At 36.6% G+C, this 20,023-nt stretch overlaps 1 protein-coding gene and 1 pseudogene across 3 annotated transcripts in view; both read right to left on the bottom strand.

Moving 5' to 3' along the window:
- NYAP2 (neuronal tyrosine-phosphorylated phosphoinositide-3-kinase adaptor 2) overlaps positions 1-20,023 on the bottom strand; it is a 266,821-nt gene that overhangs the window by 233,553 nt on the left and 13,245 nt on the right. The gene's annotated exons all lie outside the window — the stretch shown is intronic.
- Positions 9,842-10,014, bottom strand: LOC123951192 (annotated as a pseudogene).

The raw sequence follows: 20,023 nt of genomic DNA, 5'->3' as shown, positions 1-20,023 counted from the left end.
TATGCTCCCTCAACGTGTATTTTCTTGTTCAGCTCAAAACTACACTTCTTTGCATGCCTTGTAGCTAGGTGTCATTATGGGACTAGGTCATGGGTAATGAGTGCAGTGTGCAATTTTGGGTCATGCTTTAAGTAAAGGAATCTGACTGCCCTTATCCCTTTCTGGTGGTTAAAATGCAAAATGGCAGGACAAGATGGAGCAGATATGGGTCTTAGATCACAAGAAGGAATTTGCAAGAAGAAAGATGAATGAACCACAGAAACATGAAGAAGTCTAGATACAAAACATGGTGGAGATGTCATGAGCCCCAGACTATTTACGCTTGGATTCTCAAAAAGATAGTATGGGAGGGAAATAGTCTTCCACCTTACTTAAATCAAGGTTATTTCATTCTTTGTTTAAAAAGATGAACTGGTGAAGTAGGGTTTTGGAAGAAGCAGGACTGAATCAGAGCTGGCTCAGCTCTCAAGAAGATGGTCTGGTAGAGAAGAAACAGATATAGATTTAGATATAGGTATATAGATATAGAAAGATATCTTTTTTTTAAGGTTTTATTTATTTATTTGACACAGAGAGAGAGAGAGATCACAAGTAGGCAGAGAGGCAGGCAGAGAGAGAGGGGGAAAGAAGCTCCCCACCAAGCAGAGAGCCTGATGCGGGGCTCGATCCCAGGACCCTGGGATCGTGACCTGAGCAGAAGGCAGAAGCTTTAACCCACTGAGCCACCCAGGCGTCCCAACATAGAAAGATATCTTAACATAGGTATCAAGATGATGTTATATTATCTTTCCTATTAACCAAACTTGAATATATATGCATAGCACAGTACAAATATGTGTGTACAAGACCAGTGATCAGCCTCTGCAGACAAGACCTTTAAAAACTATTATCATAAATTTTACATGGCCCTGCATGCATCTTTGCAGTATGTATTTTAGCTGGAAACATTGTTTATGACTGTCTTACATTAGATTCTTTTTTTTGTTTGTTTTAACGAACATGAGATTTTTCTCATTGGTGGAAACTTTTGGTCAACCCTTCTTGTATTCAATTCCTAAACCCCTTCCTGTTTTCACAGGAGATGCAACATGGTCCTGCTTCTAATGCATAAATGCATTTGCAAATGAGTTCCCGGAACATGCTAATGATATTTTGTTCTGGATCATTTCCAAAATGGTCACAAGCAAACAAACTCATTTTTAAGAGAGAGAGAGAAAGAGAGAGAGAGCTTAGAGGCAGACAATTATTCAATGGCTGTTAACTAAAAACATTTGCTCATAAACGTGATTACTTAGGAAATAGCATTGGAGTCTGATTGACTGGCATTGGAAATTGAAAATGGACTCCCTTGCAGTTCAAAAGCTTTACTACAAATCACAAGATTCATTAACTACCGTACATAGGATCTTGGGAGTTGTCTGTTTGTAAAATCTGCTGCCTTTATGTTCTTCAAGCTAAACTAGAGAGGCAGAGTCCCAGCAAGGAATTAAAACAGAGAATTTTGTTAATTAAGTCACTATGTAAACTGAAACTCTGAAAGGATGTCAAGAGTATACAGTTTGCTGTAAAAATGTATAAAAATTAGTATAAAAAAGTATAAAAGTATAAAAGTTTGCTGGTGGTTTGATTCTTTTCTGGCAGTAGCATATGGAGAGCATGTAACTATGATGTGTTTAATCGAAGTGGGTTAAAGTGGTCTCCTGGGATTTCAAATAATTTTTGAAAAAGATTAAGTCCATATTTCCATCACAGTTTTCAAGACATAGAAGTGAAATCCATCACATGGTCTAAAACTTTGTTTTGTTTACTTTGTTTGTTCTACTTAACCCTGTTTTAGTCTTGGTTTTGGTTTTAATCAAATGAACAAATCACTTTTTACTTAATAAATAACTTTGGTGCTAATAATGGTGAAGCAAATGATATCCCTTCATTCAACTGAAGAAGAGAATTTCACTAATTTGTGCCAATTTCAATCATTTTTGTGATGGAAATTTCTAGGGTTTTTTTGCTCAGTCTTTGGAAAGATTGTATGTCATTCAATTTCTAAGACACTGATAGGAACATTAGTAAGGTCCTGCACACAGCAAATATTTTTTGTCCAATCACAGAGATTTCAATTATTATATTGAAATATATAATTATATTGAAATATACAATTTCAAAGAATTATTTGGAGAAAATCTAAGATGGTAAATAAATATTTAACTGTTGCATTCTGCATTGAAGATAAGCAAAAGGAAGGAAGAGAAGAGGAGGGAGGGAAGAAGAAAAAGAGAGAAGATGAGTGAGCAGATCTAAAGAAGGCAAGAGAATTGCAGGAGTTGGAATAACCCGGAGTTTATCAGTTTATGCTGACACATTTTCTTGGCAAAGGCTGCTGACTGTAGGCAAAGTCACATGGCTGGGAGGTTGGTGTGTGTGTCTGCCTAAGAGCCTGTGAAGCTCTTTGCCTTCAGACTAGCATGGGCACCATGTGATGCTGGGGTTGCCATGGTAAGTACATAGTGTGCAACGGAGGTTTTTTTTTTTCCCCCTTTCTTTCTGATATGCTGCTGTAGCATAGATACACCAGAATCCAAATTAATACTATAAGAAAATCACTGGAAGAGGAAGATTTAAGAGGCTTTGGTTAAACATCCAGCACTTACACTAAATTCTGTAAGCAAATGTGCTACCTCATTTATTATTTGTTCTCAAATATGAAGAGTTTATCATGAAATGGTCAATGGATTATCAGCATACAATTCAAAAACATTTATTAACCATAGCTCATTGTTTCCTCTTTTCCTATGTTGAGGCTTATATTATAGAGGAATCTGTATCTACTTGATTACGTTTATTTCAAAAGAGAAGGATTCCTTTTGTTGTTCTTCAAAATGTCACAAACACTGCAAGAAATTCCAGGTGTGTTGAAACTTGTGAAAATCTGAAAACATTGTTACAAATTTTATGTAACAGCTGCCCTGAGAATTAGATAATGGCCTTTGGAGACTCCAGGGTCCCTCTTGAGTGCTCAGAGGTACTCTTGACTCTCCATAGTATCACCATGTAAAAGGCAAGCTTAGTCGGATGATGGATTTGGAATCCAGCTGGCATGGCCCAGGTGACCTGCCAGATTGGCTCAAGTAGGATCAACTGATAGGAGGACAATTTCTCATCTCTAATCCCCTTCCCAGGATAATGCATAATTTCTGACCCTCCTTATTCTCTTTTCCAGAACTGTTCTTTGAAATCAAATATACCTGAGCTCTACCCCAATTCTGCCACTCACCATGCGATCTTGGGAAATTCCCTAGTCTCTGAGACTCAGTCTCTTCATCTATAAAATGGAGTAAATGATAGGATCTAATAATCCTATTGATAGGATTGATAGGATTCCTAATGATAGGAATATAATCTGGGTTAGGTGGATGTAGCATGTAAAAAAGACAGGACCTGGTATGAGATAAGCACAAAACCAATGTCAGCAGCTATTGTCATTTCTTTAAAATTATTTACATCTTTATTGCTTACGTTAAGCACATTCTTGAAAACTAGCTATTCTAGAATTTCAAAAACCCTCTCAATGTTCTACTGAAGTTTTATTTTGCATCTGGATCAATAATCCAGCTAGAGAATTCCACAGAGAGTACAATTCTAATTTCCATTTCTTGATGCTCTCAAATCTCATGTTTGGGTAGGACAGAATACCAGTGAAGTTCCCTTTGGAAGAATTGACCTGCAAGGTGACAATCAGATCAACAAAAACCAGTGGACAGAGTAACAGGACTTGCAAATCTATGGCCCATGGGCTAAATCTGTCCTTCTACCTGTTTTTGTAAATAAAATTTTATTGGGGTGCCTGGGTGGCTCAGTTGGTTGAGCATCCAACTCTTGGTTTTAGCTCAGCTTAGATTAGATCACAACCCACGATCACACGGGTTGTGAGATCAAGTCCCAGGTCAGGCCTCACACTCATTGGGAGTCTGCTTGAGATTCTCTCCCTCTGCCCTTCCTCTCCACTCATGTTCTCTCTCTCTCAAATAAATAAATAAATTTTTAAAAAAATAAAATTTTACTAGAACACTTTAATGCTCAGAGTTTAAATACAGTCAAGTTGCTTTCATGCTACAATAGCAAAGTTGAGTGGTTGCCACCATGTGTTTATGGTCCACTAACCACTACCTACAAATGTAGACCAAAGGGTACCTGACTGGAAAAGTACAGGCAAAGGGAGGAGGTTCTTAAAAAGAAACAGAGCTCCCAAATTATCTTCAGAACTCCTATTTTTTATTCCAAGCTGCATCTTGATATCTATATGGAGAAGGAATCTAACACTAAAGAGAAAGGAACAGGCAACTATGGACGGGAGGAAAATGAAGATTTTAAATTATAAATGATTGTGTAAGTTGTTCTTTTCTTCACTTCCCAAGAAAGAAGAATGCTACATCCCAGCCCAGGGACCTGCTCTCTTGTGCAGGATTCAGGTACTGCACAACAACTGAAGGAGGAGAAATCAACCTCTCTTGCTTCCCTGCCAAATCCCCTAAATCCTGACAGTTAGTTGATCTATGCAATTAAGAGTTTAAAGTCAGAGAAGAGAGTAGAGAGAGGAGAAACTGGATTATATGGTATGGGGCCTATTAATAGTTTATAGGTGAGAAGAACAGTCACTGGTTTCCTGGATGAAACAACCCTTTGGCTATTTGAGACAGTCCCCCTAAAGTATAGATCACTTTACAAATATTCCAGGTTTTTATATTTTCCTTGATTTAAATGCCACTCTGTGTCAGAGTGTTGTTTTTTTTTTTTTAAATTTTACTTATTTGAGAGCGGGAAAGAGCACACAAGTTGGGGTGGTGAGGAGCGAAAGGCAGAGGGAGAAGGAGAAGCAGACTCCCCTCTGAGCAGGAAGCCCAACATGAGACTCAATCCCAGGACCCCGGGATCATAACCCAAGCCAAAGGCAGCCACTTACAGACTTAGCCACCCAGGTGCCCACATATGGCCCTTTTTGACTCACTTTTAATTTTATATATGGATATCATTATAGAAGATGCATTAAAGGTTAGAATAGAATTATAGAGCGCTTTAGAGAAAATAAGAGGAAACAACTAATGTCTGTGAAGACAAGAAAAGTTTTCAGAGAGATGACTCTTGAACTTAGTCTTGAAATAATCATAGAGACCCACCCAAAGCACAAGGTCATAAATGGTGTGATATACACTAGCTTGAGCTGAGGCAGGACTTAAGGGGAACCACACGTCCTCTATAGTTGAAGAATAGTGGCCCCTCTAGAAATACTGACATTCCATTGAACCCTCACTACCATCTGGCAAGGTGGGCATTGTGATTGTGACTTTCATGGATGAGAACACTAAGATGCTTTGAGGATAAATAGATTTGACTAAAATTACACAGTTTGATGGAGTGCCATTATTTGTAACCCATTAGTATTATATAAAAAATGATCCATTTGTTAGCAGTTTCCTAGGTGTTAATTACTGAATGGTGATTATCTGGGCAACACTAAAAATGAAGACAGTCTGGATATTCTTTAATATTCATCTACCTTTTTTGGAGTTTCGTGGATAGAATCTTAGGGATGAGAGGCAACCTTTCTATTTCAAGATCTTTAACAGATTTTTTAACTATTTAATCCCAAGATTCCACATTTTATGGCCCAACTGTTTTCTATCTAAAGTCTAAACTAAATGAAATAATTTAGGCCAGTTATACAGGAAACTAGTCTTGCTTCTCATTCTAAATTCAGTAACATTGCTATATGACTCCAGGATACCCACTTTCCTGCTAAATGACATTACATATTAATCAAAATCTGAGAAAAAATGTAAAATAGGGGTTTGCTGCCAGTTTATTCCCACATTCAATTCACATCTCTATTTCACTTAGGTATCCCCTTAAAAGGACAGTAAAATAAAAAAATAATAATAATAATAAATAATAAATAAATAAATAATAATAATAAAAAGCTTACCAACTTTTTATTGAGAATGGATGTAATAAGTCATTCAAAGAAAAGCAAAATTGACTGATACTAGTATGACTATATTAATGTGTTCTCTCTTCATTTATTTTATAAAGAGTGAGCCAACATGGAAGCCAAAAGAATAATTTTATAATTTTGAGATTTATGGTTATACCCAAGGAAGTATTTTCACAGGGTAAAGATTAAATTAGCATCCCCTGAAATGACAGTATATTGTTAACTTCCTATTAATTCATGAGTGAATTCAATCATTCAAATATACTTATTGAGCATCTATTGTTATAGGGGCTAAAAATGCAGTACTAAGCAAAGCAAAGCCCTTGCCTTGTGTTGTATATATTTTAGTAAATAAAAGTTAACACTCAGTTAGTGCTTACTGTGAGTTCTCTTTTAAACCCTCTGCATGCCTAATGCCATTGATTTCTTTCATAACATCCTAAGCTATAGGTACTATTATTATCACTCCCCCTTTATCCTGGACTGCAGCCCAGAGAGTTTGAATAATTCATCCCTGGTCACACAGCCAGAAGAAGTTAGGGACAAAATATGGCCTGGAAGGAAGTCTGACACTGTAGATTACACTGTTAACTGCTAGACCTTACAATGGATTCAGATGAAAATACTAAATAAGTAAAAAAAAAAAAAAAAAAGAAAAAAAAAAGCCAACAGGTAGGTACAATATGGAACTAACACATTACAATTTTCTTTTGACTTCAATTATCAAGAATTTATTTGTGACAAATTACCTCTTTTTTTCTTTATCTATGTTTCCCACTGTAATGAGTATAAACTTGAGTTTGCATTTCAATATTCTCTCCCTCTCTCCCACACACAAATAATTCCACTTTCTCTTAATCTAGTCATCAAATTGAAAATTAGATATCTTTATAACATACATATTGATTTAGTCCAATTTTATTATCCAAAATTGCCTTCATTAAGGTAAAATAGGTTATAATACAACTCCTACTGGTTGTATACAATCCAAAAAAAAAAAAAAAAATCTAAAACCCAAAACTTAGTTCTGCTCAGATTATTCTCTACATAACAGGTAGTTTCCATCCTACCACAGCACAGAAGATGCAAATTCTTTAATGTACTAGAAAGAACTCTTTTTAAACGTCCATTTTCAAACAGAAACTTGACGATGGAAACCCTTTTTAATTTTCCCCTTCACATTAAGTTTGCCGTTCCAACTGTGTGTCAAGAATTTAATTGCAGCATGAAATTAACCAGTTATAAAATACTGTACTTGTGCCCTTGCCTTCCAAAGCAGAAGGCACTAAATAATTTGCTTAATGGCCTCTAACATGAGACCTCAATTTAATAAGCAAAGTGCCCTTACTTGTTGGATAAATTCCTGATGAGAAATGCTCAGTGTATAATCCATCAAAACATCAGTAGATGAAGCACATACCTTCACAAGCACCATATTCACAGACAAGGAAACAACTAAAATAAAAGTAAAAATTCTGATATTCCAAGCTGACTAGTTTGAAATAAACTGTTGGGGAGATGTGCATTAGTATGAATGCACCTGCTGACTCTTCCTAAGGCTGTGTAGGGTTCTGCTTCATTGGCTCCATAGTGGGAGGGACATGGTCACTCCATTGACATGAACTTGCCAAGCACCTTGTGTGTTTCTCTCTCCTTTTCATGAAAGCTTTCTCCATGAAAACTATTGTTGAAGTTGCCAAAAGTTTGGTTTCTAGAAAAGCAATGTTACTGTACCAATTAAGTGCCAGTTTAGACATGCAACTTTCTGTATGTTGGAAATAGCTTCCAATTGTTTTTGGTTTACTTTATTAAAAACAGCAAGGATTATTTTAATGACTCTTAAGCATTTTGCAAACTTACTTATAAATTGAGAGACTGAAGAAGAAGGAAAAAAAGTCTGGCATTTCAGTGACCTGGATAAAATTTTGTTGACCTCTACTCTTCCTTTTCATTTTTGTCCTTACTTTATATCTAATTTATTTCTACCTAATGCTTTGGTTTTAGAAAGACCAAGTCCTGACCTGATCACATATAAATATATGCAGTATAAATATCATTAGTGCAATGGTAGCCAATGCAATTATTTATATTTACCTGTCTAAACTATAAAAGTCAAACCTGAGAGCTTTAGAATTCCCTCAAATTATAATTTCCTCTTTTTTTTGGCCTCATTTTATATTCATTCTATGTTTCTAATAAAATATCAGGCGAGCATAACTCTTGTTCTCAAAAGTCATTATTCAAAAATTTTAAAATCTTCATATGCTAATATATAAGCCATGTACAACAGAGGAATCTTCCTACAGTCTATATGAATTTGACTTATGTTATTTATGTGGTTATTTGCTTTGCCCAGGAATTATAATTAGGGTTTGAATAATACAAATTGAGGCTGAGAACATTTAGTGAAAGTGTACAAATGGGATGTTTGATTAATCTGAAGTACTTATACTTGAGAAAAAAAATAATTTAATGAAAACTTTAATTAATTCATTGTCTCCCTATCATTTTTTAACACACAGTAACATTTCCTTAGTTCATTTCTTCGGTCTCTCCTAATGAATTTGAAAGGGGTGAAGGAAACTCTTTTTCTCCAAAGTTCAGATATGAATGCAAACAAAAATGAAAAAAAAATGTTGAGTTTGAGATCTATCAGGTCTGATCTTACATACATTTGACTGTTCAAGGTGTTGGAAGTAGCAGGCGTATCTACCACATACTATTTCTTGTATGAATACATTGCATCCTTTTCAGGAACTAACAGGGGTGCCTGAGTGGCTCAGTCATTTAAGCATCTCACTCTTGGTTTCAGCTCAGGTCATGATCTCAGGGTTGTGAGATCAAGCCCTATCTATGGCCCGAGCTGGACATGGAGCTTGCTTAAAGTTCTCTTTCTCCTCCACACGCCACCCCCCCCAAGCATGCTTTCAAAAGGAACTAACAAATCATGCTAGTTGCCACATGGAACTAGTTTTATTGCATCAGGTTGATCATTTTGAGTCTGTTCATTAAAGTGGGGTTTCATCTGTGTGACTGAGGTCATATAACATGCATACATTATTAAAGAACATCATTAAAAAATGCGTACATTTGTCTAGGAGAAAATCTGGCCAGGATATGAGGGATTTTACCAGCCCTCTACATGTTCACTGAGGCTTTTTCGGTTTTTCCCCCAGCTTATCTTCCAAGAGCTCACCATGCCATCAAACCTGAACTGAGTTTCCCATTCAACTCTGGGGTGACAGAGGTCAATCTGTTTTCTTGTTAACTAAATCACAGTCTGTTCCAAATCAAGATTGCCAATTGTGTTACATTAAGGATAGAGGTTCTTTGCTGAAGGCAACTTACATGGGGGACTGTGAAAGCTGAATTCCTTTTAAAATTCTAAGTCACATTGAAACAGAAAGGCCTGGGCAGATAGGGTCACAGAATTAATGATAAATCCACAAGCGGCCTTCCTCCCTAAAACTCAATACCATCATAATCCTTCATTCCTCCACCTTAATGTAGTCATACAACAGCTCAGGCTTAGGATTTCCACTTCATTTCAAAATGCTCCCTTCCATGCATGGTATGTACTCAGAGACTTTTAATCTCGTAAGAAGTGGTAGAATGTTTTCCCTTATACTATGGGTTCAAAAGCAGGTGCTTTTATTTTCAGACTGTATAAGAAGCCGATGGACTTCTTCAGAATAATTATGCGATGTCGACTCAAACCAAAGAACCTCAAGAGGATATACTATACTGTGCCTTTAAAAAGTATCTGTTGATAATGATGAAGGCTTCTGATAGTGAGCCATGGGGAAAGATATTAGTCATGGTAGCTATCATTAAATAGAATTGTTCATGGGTGGAACCCAGACTAAGATGCTGTCATTAAAATATTCATGGAGAGCACAACACCCAAAGTCAGCTTCACGCTCAGGAAGGAATGTTATGCCTCCTCCTCGTGGTTCTGGGTACACTACAAATTCAGAGAAACTTCTCTAGTAAAAAACTATAGAAATGATCCCTGAAAGTATAGTGATCCTAAGGGGCACGTGTACCCGAATGTTTATAGCAGCAATGTCTACAATAGCCAAACTATGGAAAGAACCTAGATGTCCATCAACAGATGAATGGATCAAGAAGATGTGGTATATATACACAATGGAATACTATGTAGCCATCAAAAGAAATGAAATCTTGCCATTTGTGACGACGTGGATGGAACTAGAGCGTATCATGTTTAGTGGAATGAGTCAATCGGAGAAAGACAACTATCATATGATCTCCCTGATATGAGGACATGGAGAAGCAACATAGGGGGTTAGGGGGATAGAAGGAGAATAAATGAAACAAGATGGGATTGGGAGGGAGACAAACCATAAATGACTCTTAATCTCACAAAACAAACTGGGAGTTCCTGGGGGGAGGTGGGATTGGGAGAGGGGGAGGGGGCTATGGACATTGGGGAGGGTATGTGCTATCGTGAGTGCTGTGAAGTGTGTAAACCTGGCGATTCACAGACCTGTACCCCTGGGGATAAAAATACATTATATGTTTATTAAAAAAAAAAAAATTTGGAAGGGGAGGTGAACCATAAGAGATTATGGACTCTGAAAAACAACCTGAGGGTTTTGAAGGGTCGGGGTGGGAGGATGGGGGAACAGGTGGTGGGTAATAGGGAGGGCACGTATTGCATGGAGCACTGGGTGTTGTGCAAAAACAATGAATATGTTACGCTGAAAAAAATAAATAAAATGGGGAAAAAAAAAGAATTCCTTTTCAAGGACATGAAAAAAAAATATTCATGGAGGTATTTAGTTACTCCGTTTTCCCTTCCCTTTTATTCTCTTTGTCTTGTGCCTGTTTTCCCATGATGGATATGTCTGTGCTACACTAATGTCCTCATCTGACTTTGCAAACTCTGTATTGACTATCCCTTCCTGGTAGTATTTTTAGTTGACACTTTTGGCAATGGGGTTTAGTTGGATTGCTCCCTGCTGGTTTGTTTTTGGAAGATGGGTTGGCAGTGTAGTTGTCATTGCTTATCTCTCTAGTTGTCTGTCCTTTCTCCCTGTGGGTGGTGGTGTTCATTTGGACAGACATCATTCTTCCTCACCTGTTTAGTCTAGTCTAACCCCGTGGAAAAAATTCTTCATGAGTCAGGAGAAATTCAGCATGGCATGTATTATTGGTATTGTGATTTGAGTGGCAGCCGACCAACACTTAGGGAACAATTTATCTACCTGAATTGGACTAGACATCGCTAATGCACATGGCAGATTGATTGTACAGCTTTAGTGGACGTATTCTTTATTAATGAGATTCAGCATGATTTGCTAAAAAGGCTTTTACTGGGCAGTCATTTTCTGCCCCTCCCCCATCTCTCTTTATCCCATTTAATCTGTTGAACCATGTACCATGTTTTGAAACTGTTTCTCCTCTCTACTTTTATGTGAAATACCTAGGCTTTTTAAATAATAGTGCACAAACCGAACAGAGTACACACATATACACATATACAAACCAGATTAGAATTGAAAAGTATTATGAAACACAGGAAGTAAGGAGATAAATCTAAATCCTAAGAAGTTACTAAGAATAAATATAAGGAAAATTATATGGAAAAAAAGAATCTGAGAATAAAACTTGTTATTTCAAAGAACTGATTTCTAGAAATGAATGCATCTGCATTAACTGGGGTTTAAAGCACATGGAATTTCTTGCTAAATAAGACGTGATATTTGTATTGATCTCTGTAAGCTGAGGGTTGGGCGCTGCTGAGGCTTGGGATTCAAACAGAGCTCAATAAAAATCCAGAGAAAAGTCACAATCTACTCATCTCTTAACCTTTATTTCATTATCCAGAGTCTAGTAGGCAGAGGAGAATAAATTACACTAATTGCAATGATTTTTTTCTAAAACACTTTAGAGTTTGCCTTCTACATAATTTTATACCTTTGCCTTCTATAGAATTTCATATCAAATATGGAAGGATGATAAAAAAGGAAGTCGTTCCCTTTCTCCTGAGAGAAGACTCTGTAGGTACTCTGATCACTATAAAGATATCTCCCAATCATTTAAAAAAAAAACCCAAAAAACCAAACCAAACCTCCATTACTGTTCATTTTTTTGTTAATCCCAAAATAAAATAAAATACTAGCTGCTGGAAAAGCAACATTTCCTTAAAAAAGATCTATATAGTAACTTGTTTGACAAGTCATTTTCAGTTCTGTTTGTCATTTCTCCCCAAAACAAATACTATTTCAGTTGTGTATTAGAACAGGCATTTTAAAAAATTGTATGTGACAATGTAACAACAAGCATCCTAAGGGGTCAAGAATCCCGGTAGGAAAATTCTTGAAGTCTCATGTCTCTCCATGCAATTCTGGTTCTCTTCAAAAAAGAGCTAGAGAGATCAGAGTTACAATTACCACGTCAACTAGCCTGAAAGAAGAGCTCTTTCTCCATGCATATGGCAGTTAAGCGCCATTGTTGGGCTAACCTTCCCCAGAATCCTCAAACCAATAAGAAGCTGAAACCTTTTAACATGTAAATGCAATGTTGAAAGTAAGCTTGTTCTCCAGAGGAGAAATCAAACCGTCTTAAAACAACAACAACAACAATAACAAAAAGAACAAAAAATATTTTATAATGTTGCTCTTGTTGACATCAAGTCATTGTCATTTTCTCTTCATGATCATGATTTCTTTTTCCGTTTACCTTTAAACTAAAAGTTATGGCAGTTTTACAGAAAGAATGCATTTCCATGAAAAGAGTAAAAATGTAGTAGCTCCCTTGTCAAGAGGAAAAACTTTGAGGGTAGTTCCCTGAAAATATCTGGAAATTCATTAGTCAGTTCATTTAAAAAGCTAACATGCTATACCAGTTTATTTACTATTCCCTTGGGAAACCCATTGTCAGCACACCAAGAGAGTTGGAAGCAATTTGATTTACAAATGTTTCAAAACCTGCTATGCTCAAGGGACAGTTTCTCTGCTCTTAGAAGCAGATTTTAGTTTTAATTAAAACTAAAATCACCAGTGATTGCAACCTTTGGAATCTATTTGAATGTCAAAATTCTATCAACCCTCATATAACTCTAACAACTTTAGGAGAAAGAACAAAAATGTGTGCACATCAAGAAGATGAAACAGATTGATTAAATAGGAAATTCACATTTGGGGGCCTGAGTACTCTTGTCATTTGCAAATGCTCAAAGCTAACAACTTTCTCAAAGCTAACAACAAAGCTAATTTGTTTCTTTACCTGTGTGGCTTTCTACCCTTTACGGAGGCAGAACCTTTTTGGACATGATGTCATGTCACTATTAATATAAGCATATTATGTAATAAAGATGAAGGTGATAATGATGATGGTAAAAGCAGTAATAATAATACTAATTCTAACAACAATATCAATTACCAGTTCTAAGCAGCAACAATGTGGGGGCTACCCCACTAGTTGCTTCATGTGTATTGTATCTTTATTCCTCTGAACAATACAAAAAAGTGAATATTGTTATTTCTAATTACCAAATGAATAAACTTAATTCTTAAGAGTTAAGGGACTTTTTCGGGCACCTGGGTGGTGCAGTTGGTTTAAGCAACTGCCTTCAGCTCAGGTCATGATTCTGGAGTACAAGGATGGAGTCCCACATCGGGCTCTCAGCTCCACAGGGAGTCTGCTTCTCCCTCTGACGTTCTCCCCTCTCATGCTCTCTCTCACTCTCTCTTTTTCTCTCAAATAAAAAAACTTGAAAAAAAAAGAAAGAAAGGAATTAAGGAACTTTTTTGTGGATCTCACTGAAGCTGGGAAAGATAGCTACTCATCCCACTTTTGTCTGTGTCCCAGGATTTTTCTACTATAGTTATGCTCCCCTGCACCCCACCCCAAACACAGTGTTACTCTAATTTGTCTCTTCACAATGAGATAATCATCTACTGGTTTATTGTCATACCCAAGAACAGAAAAAGTGCCTAGTGTGCATCAGTTAACAAACTAATTATCTATGTCTCTGTCATTATAATAAGGTAGCAAGTGGATATTACCGTTAATAATTTAATCAACCCATCCTCAGAGCATTTTTTATCTTCAAAATTACCAAGTATTAGGCAGGCCTACACCTACATGCCATTTGTCTTGATTCTTAGATGATAGGACTAGGGCTTGTTATCTCTGCACTAAACTGGAAAGTGTCTGAGAGTGGATCATGTCACTCTCAGAATCAAGATCACTGACTCCACTAACTCTGCACAATAGAGAGACCTCAAGGCAATTGTTCATTAGCTGTGGTTAATCTGTGGCACTTGCTCTCCTCTGAATAAACACTTAAAAAAAAAAAATCTGTCCTCAAACTTAAATGCATATGTGTCTGTATAACTTTTAAAATTTTATAAAAGTATTTCAAACTTCTATAAAATTATGCTATCTCTCACCTATAAATTATCAAAAGGGAAACATTAATTCTTACAAAAATCAACAAATCGTTGGAAGTCTAATGCACGTATCAAACTTAGTACATCCAAAATCCTTCTCAGCAAAACCCTTCGTCTGCTCTCCTTCCATCCTAGTTCACGGGAATGCCATGCTTCGACCTCGTTCTCAACCCCACATGGAGTCTGTCACCAAATTCCATCAACTCTGCCTTCACAATGTATCTCCAATTCCACCACATCTCCCCCGTCCATCTGGTCCACACCAACATCTCCCCCCTCATAACTGTTTTGTTTTCATAACCTCCCAATTGATGCTCCAGCTTCTGCCTCCAGCATGACCCTCCTTTTAATTACAGAAGTCAGATAGGGCATTTTTCCTCCCGAAACACTATGATTTCTCATCTCACTTCATTTGAGTAAAAACTAGTGTCCTGACAGTGACGTCCATATTCTGTGGAGATCCACCCTCGTGCCTTCTGACCTCACTTGCTCCATTCCAGTCATACTCACCTCCGGTCGGTTCCTCCAATGTGCCAGAAAGGCTCCCACCCAACACATCTTCTCTGGGTGTTTCCTCATTCTAGAACACAGCTTTTCCCCTCTAATACGGCATGCTCTGTGAGCCTTTCCCTGAACAATCTGCGTAAAATTGCCTTCTCCCCAGACCCCTGACCTCCAATGCCCTGACTTACTTTTCTTCATAGACACATCACATTTTAAGTTACTCTATACTTCACTAGCTTATTGTCTGTCTCCCTCATTCTACCCCCACAAGACTGTAAATCTCACAAAGGCAAACGTTTTTATGACTTTGCCACTTTATCCCAAGCATCTAGAACAACGCATGCCATGAAATAGATGTTCAATAAATGCTTATCGAAAAAATTCCCATGGAAACAAAATAGCTAAGCAACACACATACACCTCACCCTAATAGGAAATTAAGACGTCTCCTTGGTAATGCTCTTCATTGCTAAACAACCTCATTTCTTATTCAACCATCACGTTATGCCGAGTGGTATACTTAGCCTCAAATCAAAGACTAAAATGCAATTTACTAATTAAAATAGTGAATTTTAAATGCTGGTGGTTTTATTTTTAAAGCATCTTCCTTGTATATCCTATTGGAAGTAGTTTCTTAAACAAAAAAAAAAGTAGTTGTTGTTGTTTTTTTCCCCTCTCTTCCTGGCTGGCTAGTTATATTCATATTCTAGGATGGACATGGATATTTGTCATGTATTTCTAAATATGAGTGTTATTGAGAACAACTTTTAACTAGAGACGTATTTGAAGTGAAAATCCATTTTGGGAGGGGGGCTTGATTTTCCTTCTATCAAATCATGATTAAAATTAATTTCAAGGTGACCTATAAATTTATAATGATGATGATGTTTTCTTCAGGCTAAATCAAAGTTGGACAGAGCCTTAGAGCTATTTTATTAGTATACTCAGTCTCTAGCCGTTTCATTTGCTACATTAGACATGTTCTCTTAGCCATATTGCATTTTTAGTAGCTAAATAATCCTCTGACTCATAGCCTTGCTCTGTAATAATTTCTTTCCCTTATCTGGGTTTTTGAACATTTCACAAAGGCCGTGTTTAGTTAAAGATTGAGACTATCCTTTAAGGGCCAGAAGAATATAAAAAACAGCCCTGGGCTGAAAGCTATTGCCTAATTAATCTATAACCATCTCTAAATATTTAACACTACTTCTAAAAAAAAAAAAAGAAAAAAGATTACCTGAAATTTTCCAAACGGTATCTTTTCGATCGTTCAGGTGGCCATAGGTTTGGATGTTTGGAAGGACTACTCTTTGCTGCAATCTCCTCAGCATTAGGAAAGCTTAATCCTCATGCCGACTGGCCCATGTGGGGTTATGTTCTGAAAGCCCTCCTCTTGTTAACATCTGTCTATTTATTTCAGATATAGAACACATACTAAGATTCTTAAAATCTACAGTCAGGGCTAGGTCCAGAATCTAATTTAGATTGAAAAAACCACAAGCATAAATAGCTCCCAAGAAGGTAGGTGAGGAGGAGAAGGAGGCTTATCTTAAATGAGCCATAAAAGGCCCCTCTTTCTGTGGCTTCTAATCTGTCTCAGCAGGTGACTGAATGAAAAACTTAAAGTTGTCTTCATTACAAATACGGAGACAGTGTCAATTGTAAATAGATGAATGCTACTAATGTTTGTATTAATCATATTACGACTGTGGTGACCCTTCCTGAAGATGGCAGGCTAGAAGAACAGATAGCACTTTGATTTGCACAGTGAACAGCCACAAGGGCCAGGATGGACCAATGTGGTGTCCTTAGGCTAAGGGGAGAGAGTTAATATTAATGGATATAAGTGTTGTCCCTAGATATATGCTCATTAATATTAACTTTCCCCACCAGCACTGAAAAACAAAACAAAACAAAACATGGAACACTTTCAATAAATCAATTTATTTAGGATCAGCCTTGTAGATTTGACTTCTGGCTCAATAAAGAGCAACCAGTGAGGGATGGAGAAGGTGAATTATTGAATTCTGTCTTCTGGTAGTATGGTTCAATGAATAAAAATCTCCCCATACATTTGGTGTTTAACCAAAATTACTCCATTATCTGGATATCTTGTTTATCTTTAAAAAAAAAAAAAGAAAATCTGGATGCATGATTTTAACATTAAAAACAAGCAAAGCAGCTTGAGGTCCCTTGAAATGATTAATACAAAAGTGATTGGAATTAATCACAAGCACAAGAGGAAGCTGAAATTAGAGAGGTTATTAAGATGCTGTCTGCTGCTTAATCTCACCCCCTTATCAACACATTAACCTTGTTTTCTCTGCCTGAGCACTGAGTCCTACAGCAAAATTAGGTCAGAAATTCACATCAGATCAGATCAGCTGATGCAGTCCAGCAAGACCCTGACATGTTGCAGATTTGAATTTCATTCTAGATAGGATTATGGCTGAGGGCTTTTTGAGTTTGTTTCCTGGGCTCTAAGCCATAGGAGCTTTCACTAACTGTAGAGTATTTCTACACTAGCTACAGAGTCTTTCTAAATATTTGAATACTAGATGTAGAATATTTTACTTTTAGTATTTTTAAGAGTTGACACAGTTCAGTTTCTGAACTCTGGTTCATTTAACTGTCCTCAACTCACCTGAGCAATGGTGTTTCAACCTCTGTTTTGATATACAAAGAGGGTATTTCATTTTTCTACATGCCTCCAATTAAAATAAACCCAATGAGATTATCTATTCATGACCAAAGTAGGTATTCATATGGCACTGAATGGATAGATCACTCACAAAAATGCACTTCAGCAAATGCTCTCTATTTCCATATAGTCTTGCCACAAATCATGAGTACGATTTCAGAAGCCATAACTACCTAGAGAGGATTTATGTAACTGTTAACATTTCACTTATAATAAGAGTTCTCTGTATAATTATGTCTTGATTAATCATTTTAAATATTAACCAATTTAAAACCCTGGTATTAGAATCATTTGCTTTTTAGAGAACAATGTTTTAGAAAAAGAACACATACTTTCTTTATTTTTATTTTTATTTATTTTTCCTCCATGGTTTGAAGGCTATTTAGTGGTCCTTTGTTTCTCTTTGACTAACAGAAATACTGAAACCTTCAAATATAAATAGTTTCTATGTACATACTAATATGCCATTGGATGTATTTTTTTAAAGGAGCTGTAAGTAATCTAATTCCATTTTTCACTGTCACTTTTAAAGAGGAAATATAACCTCATATAGATCCCTTGAGGGCATCCACAGGGAACAGGGATGTTTCTAATCAGCCTAAGTAGTCCTTTGTGACAGAATCACTTTGCTCTAGTGGAGAACTGTCTTCCAGACTTGCAATGTTTGGGAGAATTTCACTAATGTAACATTTGTTTCATTAGGGGGAAAAAAAAGAAATCCAACCCAGTTGGATAACAGAAAACACACTCAGAGAAACATGTACTGGGAACACATTTTCTTGTTGCTTTTTATTAAAGGGATGTTGTCTATATTGTTTTCAAAATTCTGTGGCTAATAGTAAAAGTAGACAGTGTCGGGACAAGCTCCAGAATCCAGAGAGAAAAATTCACTTGAAAGGAAGCCTCAAACCTCAATGTGGTCTTGGTATACCAGATGCTCTTTTGATCGCCTCTCCTCCTCAGTGAATCCTAAATAAGTCTTTACCTATACATAGTGAACTTCTGAAACTGGCCTTATGTTCACAGGCACACACAGGCACTGCCTTTCCAACTTTGTCTGTGGCCAGATTCTGTTCTCCTTGGTAAGTTGCCTCCCTTAATGTCTGGTCCAACATCCCCATCATCCCTGTTTCTTAAACATCTCTTTTCACCCCCGCACATGACAAACTAGGTTTCTGTAACCCCCCTCAAGTGAGCTCACTTGTTAGAAGCTGTAGGGTTTGAGTGTTTGTTTTCTTACAGGCTTTTTAATAAAAAGTAAATCTCATTTAACAGTGCCTGCACAAAGCCATTAGGATTTAAAATAGCAGAAACGATGAGTTACTGAAATAATTTTTTCATTCTCCATTAACTTTTCTCCTTTCGATCTTTCTTTCCCATTCTTTCTCATCAAATGTTATTTGGGGCTGCTAAAAAAAAAAAAACACTAACAAGATCAGTTTTTATTTATTTAGAATTTTTCCCACAAGCCTTTTAATAAAATCCCATTTGAGAAACGGAAGTAAAGATATCAGAAAGTTAAGAGTGACAGGGGGCTCAAGTTAGTTTAAAAATAAGGAATTGGACTCAGAAAGCTTAAGTGACTTACAACACTGAGAAAGTGATGAGGATATTCTTTTTCTGAGAGCTCAGTGTTTTAAGCCTCCCAGCTTCAGCACAAAAGGCATTTCGGCACATATGTGATCCAGAAGGTCAATCATATGAAATCCTATTTCCATTTTTTAAGCAATCCTTGGCAGTCTGCACATTTCTGAAATTGCAACTGGCATATTTCACAGAGAATTATCATCAATGCCTTTTCAAGGTCAAACATGCCCCATCTTTAGATTTTCAGCATTTATATCCCATATATTAATCATAGCATATATTCAAGAGGCATTCGGCAGACATGTTAAAGAATTTTAATTGATTAAGCTATGTTAATTAATGTCATATAGAATTTTATTTACAACTGGACATAAATTACATGTTAAAAATATTAAAATATGTCTTAAATTTAGATGTGAGTATTCTGCTTCTGTTGCCAACCCTGAAACCCCAAAATGCTTGCATGACCAGAATCTTACTAGGAGATTTTTAAAAATATTAAAAGCATATTTTCTATTAATAAAATTGAAGTAATTCCAAAAATGTAGTACAAGAAGAAAGTAAAAGATCACTGTGCTTTCAATTGTCAGAATCCCAAAATGCTGGTCACCATATGAACAAAATAAGGTTGATTTGGATGTTACAATGGACATTGAGAGGGGATAACTTCGGAGAACTACAGTCAGCCCTGGCACAGAGTCATGTGAGATCTTTGGGGTCCTCCTCCTGTCTGATCATTGAATTTTTGGCTCTGCTGATACTTCTCTCTCAAACCCCAACCCCCAACAATATCCAGAGATCCATACATCCTCATGTTGTACA

The sequence above is a fragment of the Meles meles genome, chromosome 9 (assembly GCF_922984935.1).
Source record: "Meles meles chromosome 9, mMelMel3.1 paternal haplotype, whole genome shotgun sequence".
Classification (NCBI taxonomy): Eukaryota; Metazoa; Chordata; class Mammalia; order Carnivora; family Mustelidae; genus Meles; species Meles meles.
This window is presented reverse-complemented; position numbering and strand designations above follow the sequence as displayed.